Source organism: Penaeus vannamei, chromosome 41, assembly GCF_042767895.1.
Source record: "Penaeus vannamei isolate JL-2024 chromosome 41, ASM4276789v1, whole genome shotgun sequence".
NCBI classification, from domain to species: Eukaryota; Metazoa; Arthropoda; class Malacostraca; order Decapoda; family Penaeidae; genus Penaeus; species Penaeus vannamei.
Genome location: NC_091589.1, coordinates 25,767,485 through 25,787,484, shown reverse-complemented (window position 1 = coordinate 25,787,484; position 20,000 = coordinate 25,767,485). Strand labels below are relative to the sequence as shown.

Below are 20,000 nucleotides of genomic sequence, written 5' to 3'. Positions count from 1 at the left end.
CATACGTTCCCCATACGTTCCCCATACGCCTAGAGTCGTGGTTTTTTCAGAATTTTAAGTTTCCTTTGTATTTTTACGTACTCTTAAGATCTCGAGTTTTAGGAAAGATCGTTTTTTCAAACCTGTTTTACCGTAAGTTTTACATGTAATTTTATTTTGATAATTTTATATATAGTTTGTTTTTTACTTTTTATCATTTTATACGAATTCTTGAGGCTGATGACTAGTATAATACCATCTTGATGCAATGATGTAATAGTGAACACGTGGTACATTATAACGTTGGTTAACCCTAGTATGTGAAAAGCTGACCTGCCATTGATATATATTTATTCATGCCCTTAAGTCATTCATTTTTATCTGTGTATGTATTGTATGAGATCTCGGGATACTGCTTTCCCTTGTACCCGTAGCTTGTGATGTGCTGCTGTCTACTACGTGATACTGTGATACTGTGGTGTTGAAGATCAGCCCTGCCTTTCACCTGGTTCTTGCGTGGACTGTGGCCGAAGCGACAACGAGGGACAGTGTATATGGTAAAGTATGACTAGTGGGTGTTAGCGGCGTGAATACGTATTTGCTTCTTGGTGCCCTGCCTCTGTGTAGCATATGGTGTTATGGTGTTGTGATGTGCATATTGTGTTCAGTGGCGACACCGTCATACGCGGTGCTGTGTGTTAAAGTGCAGTGACAAGTGATGCGTAAAGTGATACGTATAGTGATGTACGAGTGTGAAGTGTAATTCGTTTCATATTTTCATGTATATTTGTGGCGTATGTCTTCCACAGTACCGGGTGTTACGTTATTAGAAGACTTGGTCTCTTGTGGCTGTGCTGACTTGTTGAGCGAAGACTCTCGGGGAATAGTAAAAACTTATAACCGTGCTCAGAGGAGGTCTCTCGTTCGTATTTGTAAGAGGCTGATGGCTAGGACGAGGGCGGGCCAGAAAAGCGGTCAGAAGGGCAGTCGCGCCAATACTCCAGTCGAGCTGAGTGTCGCTATTATGCCGGTCCATGATGTGCAGGGAAGCCACGTGGCTCCCGATGGTGCGTCCATGCAGGAGGGTGATGGCAGTGCCCCTCTCCAGGGTGCTGCCCCATTGGAATTAGGAGCCCTTCAGGCTCAATTAGAGGCTGCCTTACATAGGATAGATACCTTAGAAGGACAGAACCGGCACCTGCGAGAAGAGATGCGGCAATTACGGACTCCGCATGAGCCTCGCTCTGGAGCATCCACTCCCGAACTTTCTCGGGGGAGCGTCCCACCTCCACAGTTAGTTAGTGGGCCTTCGGGAAGGCCTGACGCCCGTGAGTCATGCCTCCCCAGGCCACAGCCTCAGGCACGTCATGCATGCTGTCATTCTGTAGGGCAATTACCCACGACCTCAGATGATAGTCTTCAACAATTACCGTTACTTAGGTAGAGGTTGAAGACCGCGACGCGCGTAGATAGAGGAAAATGGACACCGCCATCTTATAGAGCGGGAAAAATAGAAGGGGATAGCGTATAGTTTAAGATGCACCGGCCTTATAGTGACCGTTAAATGACGAAAATATAACACACGGCCGCCTTTCAAATTCAAAGTCGATGAGCTTGTTTACCTTGCGAGGAAAAACACGACACTGACCCACGAACGCATTTTTGCGTTCGCGAATTAGTCCGTGTATCATTACGCGCTTGTCAAAACGATATTTGGCTAATTATCTGTGTCTGCTGGTACGCATTTATACCTTTAAAGTCTTTTAGTTATGTTATTATACTTCAATTGCATATTTTTATATTTATCTCTACCCTCATATCGAATCCTGCGCATCGAGTGTTTCACACTTTCTTGCGCCAGCCACAGGTTGACAGCTCATCATACCGCTCATTTCGAGATTGAAAGCCGGTGAGAAATGTTGCGTTTCCAGTGTTGTGTTGATTCTGGGTTCTTTAAGACCTTTACAGTGGCATCGAAGAATAATTCGACTTCAGTAACCATCCCAGTTTTATATCTGAGCCCATCAAGAGCTCCAAAGGACGAAAAAGGTGATTAAAATCGAAGCAATACCAACAGTACAAAGAAACGAAAGTTTCACGTTTCCGGATATAAAGGTATTTGGTTTATTATTTTAATGTGCGAATGCAGCTCTGTCTTGCCGTACATACCGTGGTGGAGAGAATGTGTCCTGGGGGGTGTTGGGGGGCTTGCCCCCCATCAACCCTCCCCTCGGGCAGTGCCCGAAGGGCACGCCTAGTCACGGCAATTTATATTGATATATTAGGTTGGTTTATTGGTCAATACGTTTTTGGGGGTTGGAACGTGTGAATTCCCGTAGTTTTACAGAAATGTGGGTTGAGTTCCCGTAGAGTTTTTGATTTATTTCGCGTCAGTCCGTAGTTTAGTTTAGTTTAGTTTAGTCCTTTATTTACCACCCTGGCTAACTGCACAGGCGTGGGCAAGCTGTAGTACATTTGATACATGGTCAAAGCATTATATAATAGTATTACAGAATAAATCTATATCATAAAATCATTATGGTGTAAAATATATCATTTAAAGGAAAAGAACGATCAGTAATTTATCTACTCATCTGTCAAGCCGGCATACGGCTTGGGCGTGGAAAGGCAATGTAACATTTGATATGTGGTCATGTGATACTACATTCCAAATTTAGGATATAACATAATTATATCTTCCAAGACATCAGATGATATGAAGTAGTTACATAGTTCTCCATACCTCATGCTAGGTGGTCTGAAAGGCTGTATTACATGGCACTCTGAGATATAATGTACAAGTGTTCGCTTATATTCTTCATTGCATAATTTACACTTCGTTTCTTCAACATTACAGGCTGTACTGACCTGCCAGTACAATCTATATCCCAGCCTGATTCTTGCGGTCACAATATCACGCTGTCTTGTTCTTGTTTTGTATAAACCGTAGATGAATACATCTTGCATAAACCTGTCATAGTGCTTTATGCTACAGCTTTCAGGCCGTTGAGAATTAATCAAGTCAGACAAGTCCTCTTTGAAGGAAGTTTTAATTATGTGTGAAATCCTAGCAAGAGGTACTCCAAGATCTATATCCACACTTTGCTTGTCACAAGCTGATTTTGCTAGGCAGTCAGCATGATCATGCCTGGGGATTCCAACATGCGATGGTATCCACACAAAACGTATATCATGGCCTCGTTCTTTTGCACGATACACATTTATCCTTATGTCATTTGCAATATTTCCTGCACCTTTGTCTAGTGTGTTCAATGCCTGGAGAGCACTCTGTGAGTCGCAGAAAATGACTCCTGAGCCTTGATTTAATAGAAATTCGGTGGCTATGAGCATTCCTGCCAACTCAGTTTGCGTAGTGCTAGCCCAGTCATGAACCCGCCTACAATCCTGGTGCTGCAAAATATTGTTTTTATATACGACAAAAGCGCATCCTGCTCTACTCCCAGACTGCAAGGATCCATCAGTGTAGCATTCATACGCATTGGGCATAGTTTCAAGGTGCTCATTAATAATTGCTAAAGCATACTGCTTAAGTACAGCAGGGAGGACACTGTCTTTTTTTGGGGCAGACGTATAAAATACACTTAGGTCCGACATTTTCCACGGTGGAGCAGAACGTCCATGTAGGGTCTTAGTTATGGATATGTTCAGCTGAAACAAGTGCTTACATGTTACTTGTTGCCATGGATTTGAATTTGAATCGATGTTGCCATTCAAAGTTAGCTCCACTATTCTATGTTTTAGTTGTCTTTGGAACTCTGTACAATAGAGGGGTTCTCTTATTGCTTTGACACTAAATGTGGTGTTTATGTATAATATTCTTTCATAGACAGACGGCAAATTAAGTTCTGATCTCATATTCACAATCCTCGTTGTCTTAGGGGCGCCGAGAATAAGCCTCATGGCCTCATTTTGTACAATTTCTAAACTAGCCAACTCTGATTCCTTGTATAATACTAGGTGCAATGCATGATAATCTATGACCGACCGTATGTATGACAGGTAAAAGAGTCTAGTAATATTGACATTAATACCAAGATGGCGGTTACATCCGTAGAGTTTCATTGGCCGATTTTAAGCGCTTTTTGTGCTAGTTTTATGCATTTTTGATCCTTATTCTTCTTATTTAAGCTTGTTTTACTCCATAATTTCCCTGATATACTTCATGCCCTCCCCTGCTAACGGGACTATCAAATCAAGATCGTCGATGGAGAAATGGTACTCGATCTCCTGAACGATTCATTCGCAAAAGAAACAACGCCGAAAATCGATGAAATCATAGCATTTCATGCAGAAAAACATCATTTTTTTCGACTTAGTCTTTGCGAGGGTGCGTCGCGGTCTTCAACAATTACCGTTTTTTCGAGATGCTGTCACAGAGTAGAATGATTCCAGGTCAGACACCGCTTGACTATTATCAGCAGGTCGAGATGGCGGTGTTCCAGGGTGTGAGGGATTATCCTCACGAGATAGGTGATGCTGACTCCCTCAGCATAGGAGTACCTTCAAGGCTGGCTTGCCAGAAAGGTTGCAGCGCCAGCTTTCCTTGCATACGTTCTCCTCAGCTCGAGCCATGGCTGAGCGGGTACAGTATGCCTGGAATGATTGGACAGGTCTACGTATGGCTCTTCCCCTCGCCACTCAGGTTTCCCATCATTGTGGCGGCCAGGCATCTCAGGCTGTGGCCTCACCTCCCTCATCTTCTACCTTTACCTACCCACCTACTACACATCCCTTACCTGCTGAAAGTGTTCCTGGTCTCGATTTTGATTCAGACAACCCTTTTTCTGTTCAGGCTACTCAGGCAACCCAGACGGGTTCCCCAGGCAATTCCCACAACTTTGACAATTAGAGGGGTCAGCCGGGTTCTCCTAGGCAACGACAATTTCAGGCAGTGCGCCCTAGGAAGTGGTGCACCTATCATAGGGTTAGTAGCCATAATACATCAGAGTGTATGAGGGGTCAAGGGTTGTTATGTCTGTGGTGAACAGGGTCATTTCGCAGCGGCATGTCCCTTTCCGTCGCGCCGGCAGGCCACGACACCACTTCCTGCCGGCAGAGGAAACTTTTCATGCGAGCCCACAAGTCGTGTCACCTAAAGGGAGATCAGCCATCCAGGTTCGGGTCAATAGTAAAGTCCTGACAGCATTTGTTGATACAGGTAGTGAAGTCACCATTCTTAAAGCTTAAGACTCTTCAGGGCGTTGGTGGGGCTGCGATGTCAGTACTGGGAGAAATGGATGTACTTTTTACTATAGGTGAATCAAAACTTTTGCATCGTGTTTGTGTTGCAGATAAATTTCATTTTCCAGGAGACTTGCTGATGGGAATGGATTTCCTACGCAGGCTAGACATGAAGTTATTTACCGGTAACAAATCTTCCAAGGCTTATTTGTTGCTAGGTGGAGTCAATTTCCCAATCAAGTACACTGGAGAGGACAGTTTGGGCTGTGTGTCTGTGCCTTCGGTGGTAGAAGTAGCTAAGGAAAGAAGGGCAACACAGACCCTCCGCATAGCTCCGGTGGTTCAGACAGTTCATTGAGCCTAAATCAGGGCAGTTTGTTAGTGCTGCTGGTGCTAGAGGTCTCCCAGAGTCTAGGGCAATTTTAGTGGAGGGAACAAACCCAAAGTTTATTGTTCCTCGCTCCATCTCTGCTGTACAGGGCAGAAGAACGTCAGTTTGGGTGGTAAATCCAGATGCAAAACAAAGGAAATTGACACAGGGTACTTGTATAGGTTTTGCAGAGCAAGTAGGAGCAGAGCAGTTGGTGGTTGTTAGTGCTAAGTGCTTATTTGCCAAACACCAGATAGTTCCTTGGTTTTGTTGTAAGCCCAGAGGGAGTATTACCCAATCCCAATAAGGTTCAGGCCATTAATGATATGAGGCGTCCCAGGTCTGTACGTGAGGTTCGCCGCTTCCTGGGGGCATGTGGGTTCTTTTGGCGACACATACAGGGTTTTGCCACTGTTGCCTGTCCATTGACACAACTTACTAAGAAAGGGGTGTCATTCACATGGTCACCAGAAGCAGAGAGCGCCTTCCAAAATCTTAAAGACGCCCTTGTTTCGGCTCCCATTTTGCGTCTGCCTGACTTTGAGCGACATTTTGAAATTCATACAGATGCTTCTGCCCAAGCTCTCGGCGCAGTTCTTCAGCGCAGTGATAATGGAGAGCCCCAGGCTGTTTCATATTGGTCGAGGACGTTGAAAGATGCGGTCTCAATATCCTGCCATAGATCTTGAGGCTCTTGCTGTAGTAGAGGCTGTTTGGGTATTCGACCCTTGTGTATGGGAGACCATTTACTATATACACTGACCATTGCCCTCTCACCTGTGTGTTCTCCCGCAAAACAGTCGCCTCGTATGAGTTGTTTTTATGAATTTAAACTAGTATATAAACCTGGTCCATCAAAATATATTCCTGACTTGCTGTCGAGGCCTTTTACAGACTCTCTGCCATGCTCACAAGATGAGGCCCTTGCTGTTAATGAGAATCAAAGTGTAAACTCGGACAATCCTGTCATCCTTGGCTCTCCCCCTCCTCTGTATTACGAGAGTACCAGTTGGAAGGAGATCATAGAATTCTTAGAGGGTAAGAAACTTCCTAGAAGGGCCTTGCCAGCATCCCTTCACGAATTTGAACTTGATGCTAGAGTTTTATATCACCTGAAATCTTTGCCAGATCGAATTATCAGACAGGTATGTGTTGCTCATTCGCTGCAGTCGCAAGCCTTACTTCTTGCTGATGACCATCCTCCTGCAGCTCACCCTGGTGCTCTACGTACATACCACAATTTGCAAAATAGCTACTTTCCAAACATGTTCCAGCTATGCAAATGGTACGTGCAGCACTGTACAGCTTGTCAGCACAGGAAAGGTTCACGTGAACGTGCCGAGATGCAGTGTCGTCCACCACCCAATGGCCCATTGGAGCTTGTGTCCGCAGATCTCATGGATCTCCGAGCTTCCGTGGGTGGCTATCGATATGTTCTGTCAATATTGGGTCACCACTCCAGGTACTTGCAGCTCGTTCCACTCAGGAATAAGACAGCAGAAACGGTTCTTCGGGGATTTTATGATCACTTTATAACCCTTTTTGGACCACCCCGACAGATAATGACAGACAATGGGGGCGAGTTTGCTAATGTATGTAGACAGCTGGAGGAAGTGTGTAGACAGCTGGAGATACGATGTTTGTTCACCATAGCATATCATCCTAGTTTAAATGGATTAGTTGAACGGACAAACAGGGTTGTGAAGGGGATGCTCTTGCTATGCTTGTGGCTGATAAACCAGGGAGGTGGCCGCTATATCTGACCTCCGTAAGGCTAGCCATAAATTCAGCCATACATCGCTCGGTGGGGGACCAGCCTCTTTACCTCCTTACTGGGAAGATGGCCTTGTTTCCCAGGGGACTCACCAACCAAGTAACGACGGACACTCATCTTAGGGTGCAACAGCTGGCTAAGGCCAGGCAGCTTGCCATTGCTGCTTCTCTCCTGTCCAGAGGCCAATGCACAGGCGCACAATCGGAAAGTTCGCTCTACCTGGCAGCCGGAGGAAGGTGCGCTCGTCCTCCGTAGGGATTTTACCGGAGGGGCGTTACAGGACCGATGGCAAGGTCCCTGTAGAGTGATCAAGCAAACAGGTCCCGTTGTATTCGAGGTTAAAGACCTTCAGTCCCCTTATCGTATAGTGAAGCAGCACAGAGATCAGTTGAAAATGTATCTCCCTCCTGCTGAACGAGATTTTGTTGAGGTTGGAGACAGACTGCCTTCTGAACCTCCAGGTGTTGACGGTCCGTTGCCAGGCCGGCCCCCGGGCGTAGAAGCAGCACCTGTACGTGTGCTCGATCGTTTCGGGTATGACCGGACGGAAGGCGAATTTTGTGATTCGGAACCGCTGAACAGGTTTCCTAGTGATCATTTCCTTTACTCTGGGGCAGAAATGAGCACAGAAACGAACAATGGTTACAGTGACTACGAGGTTTGGGAGGAATGAATGAGATGGCGTGACTGAAGGTGTACTGTGGTGTGCTTGCTCAGTCGCTCATTGTCGAGTCGGTAGGTGTCTTATATTCTTTTAATTTTTGTTCTCTTAATTTTCATGTTTTATGTTTTACTTGTGCTCTCTTAATTTCAATGTCTTATTCAGTTTTATGTTCTCTTAATTTTAATGTTTTGAATCCTTGCTTTATTCTTCTCTTATTTTTTTATGTTTTGAAATCGTTTTATTTGTGCAATCTTAATTTCAATGTCTTGAATTCTGTATTATTTTTTTCTCTGAATTTTTAAAATTTTTGATGTATTGATGTTTTAATTTGTATTACATTTCTCTGTCAAGTTTTAGATTACGTTTGTAATGTTTGTGGACCACCTTGCCCAGTCAAAAGTTAAAATGTATCATTCGGTGACTCCTTGCAACCTACATATATACCATGCTGACCTTATGTTCTCTTTCCAGTTATGATGTTCATGTATATATTTATACCGATGATGAGCCCCAGGCAACCCCTTAGCCTTAGCGCGAGAAGAGAAGGCGACCCCTCGGCGCTGGTGTGAGATGAGGCCTGAAGTGCATGGGAAGGTCGTAGGTCCGCTGAACTATCGGACCATACGACCCAGGGCCCGGGAGGGTTGTAGTGGGACTATTCGCCCACTCCTCGTCCTACCACGGTACCCTCCCCCCCCCTTTGGTATGACTGAGTCCATGGATTCAGTGAACCCATTGGAAAATGGGCACCGAGAACTACTGTCAGCATTGAGTTTTATTTTCCTTGTATATACCCTATTTTTGTGTATTTATCCTTCGTGGTGGGAATGCGGGGTACCGCCCGTAATTATTGTAAGCAAACGTACGTGGGCTTAGCTACGTACATGCTATGTTTATTGTCTCTTATATGCCCAGTAAATCATGTGAGGACACTATCTACCAGGAGGATTGTCACGAATTTACAAAGTATTTGTATGGCGTCTGCTAGTGACGTCACACTAGTGTTTTGCTACGTCATTAGTGACGTCATAAACCGTGACAATGCAGCCACTCACGAGTGTCCACGAGAGTACACGATACCCCGGTAGAGGGCGCTGATGCCCCCTGGTACTTTTTGGGTAGTACCATTACCGAGAGATCTGGTCTCGCCTCCGTCCTGCTCGGACCCCGCTGCTACACGTAAGGTCACGGCCATCATTGTGTATTTTACAGGGAAATCACCACTGATTTATTTTATACTTTAGTGACTGGTGCAAGAAGGGTAAACTTGTAAGCTAGGGTCTAAGACGAAAATAAACAAACAAGCAAGCAGCGAATTGTTCATGATTTCCCCCGGCTAATTAGTGATGACAAAGTTCAGCGTAAAGTATTGCTGGATATGAACTATTGAATTTCTGAAATACTTGTGCAAATAAATGTGAGAATTTATAGTAAATAATTTACCTAGCATTAAATGAATTTGTTTCCTCACGTATGCGAGTGCCGTGACCTGGACTCCCCCGCTCATCCGCTTTGGCCGCTCCCACTACGTGTCCGATGTACGATGTGGGGGTGGCCGGGTGGTGCTCGCATGTGGGGATTTAAGGTAAAAAGGGAGGTGAACAGATCTCCGAGGATCTCTTTATCCTTATCTCCGAGGGACACTGACCTGGAATTGTCCCGGTATTGTACGAGAAGTAGCAGTACTGCGTTACTGTTACCTTACAGGATTTTGGTGGCTAGCGGCGGTATGTGACAGTTGGCTGGTTTTCAAATTGTTTCGTGTATTATACTAGTCACATACGTTCCCCATACGCCTGGAGTCGTAGTTTTTCAGAATTTTACGTTTCCTTTGTAATTTTACGTACTTTTAAGATCTCGAGTTTTAGGAAAGATCGTTTTTTTCAAACCTGTTTTACCGTAAGTTTTACATGTAATTTTATTTTGATAATTTTATATATAGTTTTTTACTTTTTATCATTTTATACGAATTCTTGAGGCTGATGACTAGTATAATACCATCTTGATGCAATGATGTAATAGTGAACACGTGGTACATTATAGCGTTGGTTAACCCTAGTATGTGAAAAGCTGACCTGCCATTGATATATATTTATTCATGTCCTTATGTCATTCATTTTTATCTGTGTATGTATTGTATGAGATCTCGGGATACTGCTTTCCCTTGTACCCGTAGCTTGTGATGTGCTGCTGTCTACTACGTGATACTGTGATACTGTGGTGTTGAAGATCAGCCTTGCCTTTCACCTGGTTTCTTGCGTGAACTGTGGCCGAAGCGACAACGAGCGACAGTGTATACGGTAAAGTATGATTAGTGGGTGTTAGCGGCGTGAATACGTATATTTGCTTTTTCTTGATGTAGTGAATGAAAGTATTATGGTGAATGATGCCCTGCCTGTGTGTAGCATATGGTGTTATGGTGTTGTGATGTGCATATTGTGTTCAGTGGTGACACCTTCGTACTCGGTGCTGTGTTTTAAAGTGCAGTGACAAGTGATGCGTAAAGTTATATGTATAGTGATGTACGAGTGTGAAGTGTAATTCGTTTCATATTCTCATGTATATTTGTGACGTATGTCTTCCACAGTACCGGGTGTTACGTCATTAGATGACTTGGTCTCTTGTGGCTGTGCTGACTTGTTGAGCGAAGATTCTCGGGGAACAGTAAATAGGTAATTTTCTATATTACGTCCGCATGACCGATATCGACGATTTTGGTATCGTTGGATTCCTCACTCTCCACATTGCAAATATATAGTTTTTATTGCGACAAACTTGGCCCCGATAGCAGGGAAGGGCATGAAAGGTTCCAGGGAAAATGCGGGGTTAAATAGCACTAATAATATAACGCACAGTGAAAATAACCATGGTTATTCACATAACTTTCCATTGCAGGGGACTGGGCCCCCTGCGACCCCCCCTGGGGGGGGCTGCCGCCCCCCAACCCCCGCCGAGGAAACAAAACCTCCACCACGTATTCACGGCAGGCTAGAGCGTTACACAATCATCGTCGATGTCGGAGCAGGGGGCGTATTACCTCGTAAGATTCTCACTGAATCAGCACATTAACCTTATTATAGTCAGCATTGTATATAGAGACGATTGTAGTATAATCAGGATAAACACGGAGGCCCGCCCTCGTCGGCGGGTTTTGCGCCTTTTTCGATGTTACACCGATGGCCTCAAAGTCGAGTTTCCCTTCCTCTGGAATAACGACATTCGTATTCCTAACCGAAATAACCGTCGCGTTCAGAAGTCAGTCATAGTCGCCGCGATGGCCGAGTGTGGAGGGTGCTCGTACTCCGAGACGGATTTTCTGCGCGAGATTGCCATTTGCCAAGAAAAAATGCTAGATATGTGCTTCCGCCACGGCCTCCTTCGTCGTGAGAAAGATTGCGGCAGGTGCGGGCAGCCAGCACGCCTAGACCTGAAGAAGAAAAGATTCAGGTGTGATACGGCCGTGGCGGTCAGGAAGCAGAAGAGGCAGAGGTGTGACTGGTCTGCTTCGATGTTCGTGGGCTCTTTCTTTGCGCAATCTCAAAGCACCCTGCCTCCTTCACATTTTGCGGCAAAGGAGCACCCTCCCTAGTAATTAGCGGCATTAATAAATCAGGTTAGTACCTTAAAAATCCTAGGTTATTGTAGGTTATCGGCTCCGCATCTAGTTCGTGTGCGCTCTATCCTGCCGTGAATACGTGGTGGAGGTTTTGTTTCCTTGGCGGGGGTTGGGGGGCGGCCCCCCAGGGGGGGTCGCAGGGGGCGCAGCCCCCTGCAATGGAAAGTCATGTGAATAACTATGATTATTTTCACTGAGGTTAAATTATTAGGGTAATTTTCTATATTACGTCCGGCGCTCCGACATCGTCGCCCCCGCAATCGGGACCAAGTTTGTCGCTAACGGGGGGTTAGCGCGCAATAAAACCTATCTATTTGCATTATATAGAGTGAGAGGAATCCAACGATACCAATATCGTCGATATCGGGCATGCGGACGTAATATAGAAAATTACCCAGTAAATACTTGTAACCGCGCTCAGAGGTCTCTCGTTCGTATTTGTAAGAGGCTGAAGGCTAGGACGAGGGCGGGCCAGAAAAGCGGTCAGAAGGGCAGTCGCGCCAATACTCGCTATTATGCCGGTCCATGATGTGCAGGGGGTATAAGTTAAAGACCGCGACGCGCGTAGATAGAGGAAAATGGACACCGCCATCTTATAGAGTGGGAAAAATAGAAGGGGATAGCGTATAGTTTAAGATGCACCGGCCTTATAGTCACCGCTAAATGAGGAAAATATAACGCGCGGCCGCCTTTCAAATTCAAAGTCGATGAGCTTGTTTACCTTGCTAGGAAAAACGACACTGACCCACGAACGCATTTTTGCGTTCGCGAACTAGTCCGTGTATCATTACGCGCTTGTCAAAACGATATTTGGCTAATTATCTGTCTGCTGGTACGCATTTATACCTTTAAAGTCTTTTAGTAATGTTATTATACTTCAATTGCATATTTTTATATTTATCTATACCCTCATATCGAATCCTGCGCATCGAGTGTTTCACACTTTCTTGCGCCAGCCACAGGTTGACAGCTCACCAACCCGCTCATTTCGAGATTGAAAGCCGGTGAGAAATGTTGCGTTTCCAGTGTTGTGTTGATTCTGGGTTCTTTTTAAGACCTTTACAGTGGCATCGAAGAATAATTCGACTTCAGTAACCATCCCAGTTTTATATCTGAGCCCATCAAGAGCTCCAAAGGACGAAAAAGGTGATTAAAATTGAAGCAATACCAACAGTACAAAGAAACGAAAGTTTGACGTTTCAGGATATAAAGGTATTTGGTTTATTATTTTACGGTGTGAATCCAGCTCTGTCTTGCCGTACATACCGTGGTGGAGAGAATGTGTCCTGGGGGGTGTTGGGGGGGCTTGCCCCCCATCAACCCTCCCCTCGGGCAGTGCCCAAAGGGCACGCCTAGTCACGGCAATTTATATTGATATATTAGGTTGGTTGGTTTATTGGTCAATACGTTTTTGGGGGTTGGAACGTGTGAATTCCCGTAGATTTTTGCCGAAATGTGGGTTGAGTTCCCGTAGAGTTTTTGATTTATTTCGCGTCAGTCCGTAGTTTAGTTTAGTTTAGTTTAGTCCTTTATTTACCACCCTGGCTAACTGCACAGGCGTGGGCAAGCTGTAGTACATTTGATACATGGTCAAAGCATTATATAATAGTATTACAGAATAAATCTATATCATAAAATTATTACGGTGTAAAATATATCATTTAAAGGAAAAGAACGATCAGTAATTTATCTACTCATCTGTCAAGCCGGCATACGGCTTGGGCGTGGAAAGGCAATGTAACATTTGATATGTGGTCATGTGATACTACATTCCAAATTTAGGATATAACATAATTATATCTTCCAAGACATCAGATGATATGAAGTAGTTACATAGTTCTCCATACCTCATGCTAGGTGGTCTGAAAGGCTGTATTACATGGCACTCTGAGATATAATGTACAAGTGTTCGCTTATATTCTTCATTGCATAATTTACACTTCGTTTCTTCAACATTACAGGCTGTACTGACCTGCCAGTACAATCTGTATCCCAGCCTGATTCTTGCGGTCACAATATCACACTGTCTTGTTCTTGTTTTGTATAAACCATAGATGAAAACATCTTGCATAAACCTGTCATAGTGCTTTATGCTACAGCTTTCAGGCCGTTGAGAGTTAATCAAGTCAGACAAGTCCTCTTTGAAGGAAGTTTTAATTATGTGTGAAATCCTAGCAAGAGGTACTCCAAGATCTATATCAACACTTTGCTTGTCACATGCTGATTTTGCTAGGCGGTCAGCATGATCATGCCTGGGGATTCCAACATGCGATGGTATCCACACACAACGTATATCATGGCCTCGTTCTTTTGCACGATACACATTTATCCTTATGTCATTTGCAATATTTCCTGCACCTTTGTCTAGTGTGTTCAATGCCTGGAGAGCACTCTGTGAGTCGCAGAAAATGACTCGTAAATTTTCAAAGATGGCGGTTACATCCGTAGAGTTTCATTGGCCGATTTTAAGCGCTTTTTGTGCTAGTTTTACGCATTTTTGATCGTTATTCTTATTTTAGATTTTTTTTTTTACCCCATAATTTCCCTGATATACTTCATGCCCTCCCCTGCTAACGGGACTATCAAATAAAGATCGTCGATGGAGAAACGGTACTCGATCTCCTGAACGATTCATTCACAAAAGAAACAACGCCGAAAAAAGATGAAATCATAGGATTTCATGCAGAAAAACATCATTTTTTTCGACTTAGTCTCTGCGAGGGTGCGTCGCGGTCTTCAACAATTACCGTTTTTTCGAGATGCTGTCACAGAGTAGAATGATTCCAGGTTAGACACCGCTTGACTATTATCAGCAGGTCGAGATGGCGGTGTTCCAGGGTGTGAGGGATTATCCTCACGAGATAGGTGATGCTGACTCCCTCAGCATAGGAGGACCTTAAAGGCTGGCTTGCCAGAAAGGTTGCAGCGCCAGCTTTCCTTGCACACGTTCTCCTCGGCTCGAGCCATGGCTGAGCGGGTACAGTATGCCTGGAATGATTGGACAGGTCTACGTATGTCTCTTCCCCTGGCCACTCATGTTTCCCATCATTGTGGCGGCCAGGCATCTCAGGCTGTGGCCTCACCTCCCTCGTCTTCTACCTTTACCTACCCACCTACTACACGTCCCTTACCTGTTGAAAGTGTTCCTGGTCTCGATTTTTATTCAGACAACCCTTTTTCTGTTCAGGCTACTCAGGCAACTCAGACGGGTTCCCCAGGCAATTCCCACAACTTTGACAATGAGAGGGGTGAGCCGGGTTCTCCTAGGCAACGACAATTGCAGGCAGTGCGCCCTAAGAAGTGGTGCACCTATCATAGGGTTAGTAGCCATAATACATCAGAGTGTATGAGGGGTCAGGTGTTATGTTATGTCGAGCTCTGTAACTTTAGTTTCGATAGTCTTGATGAATATTATGCAACACAGGACTTTGGTTATTCAGACGAAGAGTATTTTGTTTTCCCAGATACTCCAGCTCTGAGTGGTTCTGATGCCTGCTCTGATGATTCTGTCCTCTCTCCAAATAAATCAGGCATTAATGTAGTAGAAAGTAGTGATTCACCAAGTAAACAGGTAGATTTGGGGCACTTAGATTCTGTGTAGCAAGAGGAACTCGGTGAAGTTTTGAATAAGTTTCCTCGACTCTTTTCTGGGGACAAAGCAACTATCGGTAAGGTGCCTGGTATACAGCACCACATTGTGACTAAAGCAGATCAACCTGTGTGCGTTAGGCAGTGGCGTCTTCCTCAGGCAACCAAGGAGCTGATACGCTCAGTGTGACACAATGCTTAAGCAAGGGGTTATTGAGCCTTCCACGTCACCCTGGCTCTCTCCGGTAGTCCTAGTAAGGAAAAAGGATGGGACAGTTTGCTTTTGTGTTAACTACCGGGGCTTGAATCATGTCACTGCTGCTGATAGTTATCCCTTACCTCGAATCGACGAGGTCATAGACCGTTTGACAGGCAATGTTTGGTATACCGTACTGGACAGTAGAGCAGCATATTGGGCAATAGAGGTAGCTGAGGAAGATAGGCCAACAACAGCTTTTACTGATGGAGCACGCCTCTTCCAGTTTTAAAGAATGCCCTTTGGGTTATCCACGGCCCAACTACATTCCAGAGGACGATGAATGTTGTGCTGTCAAGTGTGCTTGGGAGACACACGCTAGCGTATCTGGATGATGTAGTTGTGGCCAGTAAGACATTTGAAAGCCATCCAAGTAATCTCGCTGAAACTCTAGCACTGTTAGAGGAGGCTGGTATGAAACTCAATCTTGCTAAGGGCTTATTTGCATAACACCAGATAGTTCCTTGGTTTTGTTGTAAGCCCAGAGGGAGTATTACCCAATCCCAATAAGGTTCAGGCCATTAATGATGAGGCATCCCAGGTCTGTACGTGAGGTTCGCCGCTTCCTGGGGGCGTGTGGGTTCTTTCGGCGACACATACAGGGTTTTGCCACTGTTGCCCGTCCATTGAATCAACTTACTAAGAAAGGGGTGTCATTCACATGGTCACCAGAAGCAGAGAGCGCCTTCCAAAATCTTAAAGACACCCTTTAAGACACTATATACACTGACCATCGCCCTCTCACCTATGTGTTCTCCCGCAAAACAAAGTCGCCTCGTATGAGCAGGTTTGCCCATGAGTTTAGTTTTTATGATTTTAAACTAGTATATAAACCTGGTCCATCAAATTATGTTCCTGACTTGCTGTCGAGGCCTTTTATAGACTCTCTGCCATGCTCACAAGATGAGGCCCTTGCTGTTAATGAGAATCATAGTGTAAACTCGGACAATCCTGTCAACCTTGCCACTCTCACCTCTGCTGTATTACGAGAGTACCAGTTGAAAGAGGACCTCTGGAAGGAGATCATAGAATTCTTAGAGGGTAAGAAACTTCCTAGAAGGGCCTTGCCAGCATCCCTTCACGAATTTGAACTTGATGCTGGAGTTTTATATCTCCTGAAATCTTTGCCAGATCGAATTATCAGGCAGGTATGTGTTCCTCATTCGCTGCAGTCACAAGCCTTACATCTTGCTCATGACCATCCTACTGCAGCTCACCCTGGTGCTCTACGTACATACCACAATTTGCAAAATAGCTACTTCTTTCCAAACATGTTCCGGCTATGCAAATGGTACGTGCAGCACTGTACGGCTTGTCAGAACAGGAAAGGTTCACGTGAACGTGCCGAGATGCAGTGTCGTCCACTACCCAGTGGCCCATTGGAGCTTGTGTCCGCAGATCTCATGGATCTCCGAACTTCCGTGAGTGGCTATCGGTATGTTCTGTCAATAGTGGATCACCACTCCAGATACTTGCAGCTCGTTCCACTTAGGAATAAGACAGCAGAAACGTTTCTTCGGGGATCACTTTATAACCCTTTTTGGACCACCCCGACAGATAATGACAGACAACGGGGGCGAGTTTGCTAGTGAACAGTGGCAGGAAGTGTGTAGACAGCTGGAGATACGATGTTCGTTCACCATAGCATATCATCCTAGTTCAAATGGTTTAGTTGAACGGACAAACAGGGTTGTGAAGGGGATGCTCTTGCTATGCTTGTGACTGATAAACCAGGGAGGTGGCCGCTATATCTGACCTCCGTAAGGCTAGCCATAAATTCAGCCATACATCGCTCAGTGGGGGACCAGCCTCTACCTCCTTACTGGGAAGATGGCCTTGTTTCCCAGGGGACTCACCAACCAAGTAACGACGGACACTCATCTTAGGGTGCAACAGCTAGCTAAGGCCAGGCAGCTTGCCATTGCTGCTTCTCTCCGGTCCAGAGAGGCCAATGCACAGGCGCACAATCGGAAAGTTCGCTCTACCTGGCAGCCGGAGGAAGGTGCGCTCGTCCTCCGTAGGGACTTAACCGGAGGGGCGTTACAGGACCGATGGCAAGGTCCCTGTAGAGTGATCAAGCAAACAGGTCCCGTTGTATTCGAGGTTAAAGACCTTCAGCCCCCTGATCGTATAGTGAAGCAGCACAGAGATCAGTTGAAAATGTATCTCCCTCCTGCTGAACTAGATTATGTTGAGGTTGGAGACAGACTGCCTTCTGATCCCCCAGGTGTTGACGGTCCGTTGCCAGGCCGGCCCCCGGACGTAGCAGTAGCTCCTGTACGTGTGCTCGATCGTTTCGGGTATGACCGGACGGAAGACGAATTTTGTGATTCGGAACCGCTGAACAGGTTTCCTAGTGATCATTTCCTTTACTCTGGTGCAGAAATGAGCACAGAAACGAACAATGATTAGTGACTACGAGGTTTGGGAGGAATGAATGAGATGGCGTGACTGAAGGTGTACTTTGGTGTGCTTGCTCAGTCGCTCATTGTCGAGTCGGTAGGTGTCTTTTATTCTTTTAATTTTTCTCTTAATTTTCATGTTTTATGGTTTACTTGTGCTCTCTTAATTTCAATGTCTTATTCAGTTTTATGTTCTCTGAATTTTAATGTTTTGAAATCGTTTCATTTGTTCTCTTAATTTTCATGTTTTATGTTTTATTTGTGCGTCTTGAATTCTGTATTATTTTTTTCTCTTAATTTTTAAAATTTTTGATATTGTATTGATGTTGTAATTTTTTACATTTTTCTGTCAAGTTTTAGATTACGTTTGTAATGCTTGTGGACCACCTTGCCCAGTCAAAAGTTAAAATGCATCATTCGGTGACTCCTTGTAACCTACATATATGCCATGCTGACCTTATGTTCTCTTTCCAGTTATGATGTTCATGTATATATTTATACCGATGATGAGCCCCAGGCAACCCCTTAGCCTTAGCGCGAGAAGAGAAGGCGACCCCTCGGCTCTGGTGTGAGATGAGGCCTGAAGTGCACGGGGAGGTCGTAGGTGCGTTGAACTATCGGACCATACGACCCAGGGCCCGGGAGGGTTGTAGTGGGACTATTCGCCCACTCGTCCTACCACGGTACCCCCCCCCCCCTTTGGTATGACGGAGTCCATGGTACGAGTCGGATTCAGTGAACCCATTGGAAAATGGGCACCGAGAACTACTGTCAGCATTGAGTTTTATTTTCCTTGTATATACCCTATTTTTATCATGTGTATTTATCCTTCGTGGTGGGAATGCGGGGAACCGCCCGTAATTATTGTAAGCAAACGTACGTGGGCTTAGTTACGTACGTGCTATGTTTATTGCCTCTTATATGCCCAGTAAATCATGTGAGGACACAATCTACCAGGAGGATTGTGTCACGAATTTACAATGTTTATAGATACATTCAAGTATTTGTTTGGCGTCTGCTAGTGACGTCACGCTAGTGTTTTCCTACGTCATTAGTGACGTCATAAACCGTGACAATGCAGCCACTCACGGGTCTCCACGAGTATACGATACCCCGGTAGAGGGCGCTGATACCCCCTGGTACTTTTGGGGTAGTACCATTACCGGGGAGATCTGGTCTCGCCTCCTTCCTGCTCGGACCCCGCTGCTACACGTAAGGTCACGGCCATCATCATGTATTTTACAGGGAAATCACCACTGATTTATTTTATACTTTAGTGATTGGCGCAAGAAGGGTAAACTTGTAAGCTAGGGTCTAAGACGAAAATAAACAAACAAGCAAGCAGCGAATTGTTCATGATTTTCCCCCGGCTAATTAGTGATGACAAAGTTCAGCGTAAAGTATTGCTGGATATGAACTATTGAATTTCTGAAATACTTGTGCAAATATATGTGAGAATTTATAGTAAATAATTTACCTAGCATTAAATGAACTTGTTTCCTCACGTATGCGAGTGCCGTGACCTGGACTCCCCCGCTCATCCGCTTTGGCCGCTTCCACTACGTGTCCGATGTACGATGTGGGGGTGGCCGGGTGGTGCTCGCATGTGGTGATTTAAGGTAAAAAGGAAGGGACACTGGCCTGGAATTGTCCCGGTCTTGTACAAGTAGCAGTACTGCGTTACTGTTACCTTACAGGATTTTGGTGGCTAGCGGCGGTATGTGATAGTTGGCTGGTTTTCATATTGTTTCGTGTATTATACTAGTCACATACGTTCCCCATACGCCTAGAGTCGTGGTTTTTCAGAATTTTACGTTTCCTTTGTAATTTTACGTACTTTTAAGATCTCGAGTTTTAGGAAAGATCGTTTTTTTCAAACCTGTTTTACGTAAGTTTTACATGTAATTTTATTTTGATAATTTTATATATAGTTTGTTTTTACTTATTATCATTTTATACGAATTCTTGAGGCTGATGACTAGTATAATACCATCTTGATGCAATGATGTAATAGTGAACACGTGGTGCATTATAACGTTGGTTAACCCTAGTATGTGAAAAGCTGACCTGCCATTGATATATATTTAGTCATGTCCTTAAGTCATTCATTTTTATCTGTGTATGTATTGTATGAGATCTCGGGATACTG

General features: G+C 44.8%; 1 protein-coding gene and 1 long non-coding RNA gene across 3 annotated transcripts in view; both read left to right on the top strand.

Moving 5' to 3' along the window:
- Positions 1–10,801, top strand: part of LOC138860335 (uncharacterized) — an 11,945-nt gene extending 1,144 nt beyond the window's left edge. The window contains exons 1-3 of the long non-coding RNA XR_011398301.1: positions 1–536; positions 8,461–9,716; positions 10,166–10,801. The exon at positions 1–536 is cut by the window's left edge and continues 1,144 nt beyond it. This is a non-coding gene — a long non-coding RNA (uncharacterized lncRNA). The remainder of the gene's footprint in view (positions 537–8,460; positions 9,717–10,165) is intronic.
- A 7,362-nt stretch (positions 10,802–18,163) lies between these two features.
- LOC138860334 (uncharacterized) overlaps positions 18,164–20,000 on the top strand; it is a 34,059-nt gene continuing 32,222 nt past the window's right edge. For both annotated transcript variants that reach the window (XM_070117690.1, XM_070117692.1), the window contains exon 1: positions 18,164–20,000. This exon is cut by the window's right edge and continues 142 nt beyond it. The gene's annotated coding sequence lies outside the window, so the exon portion shown is untranslated.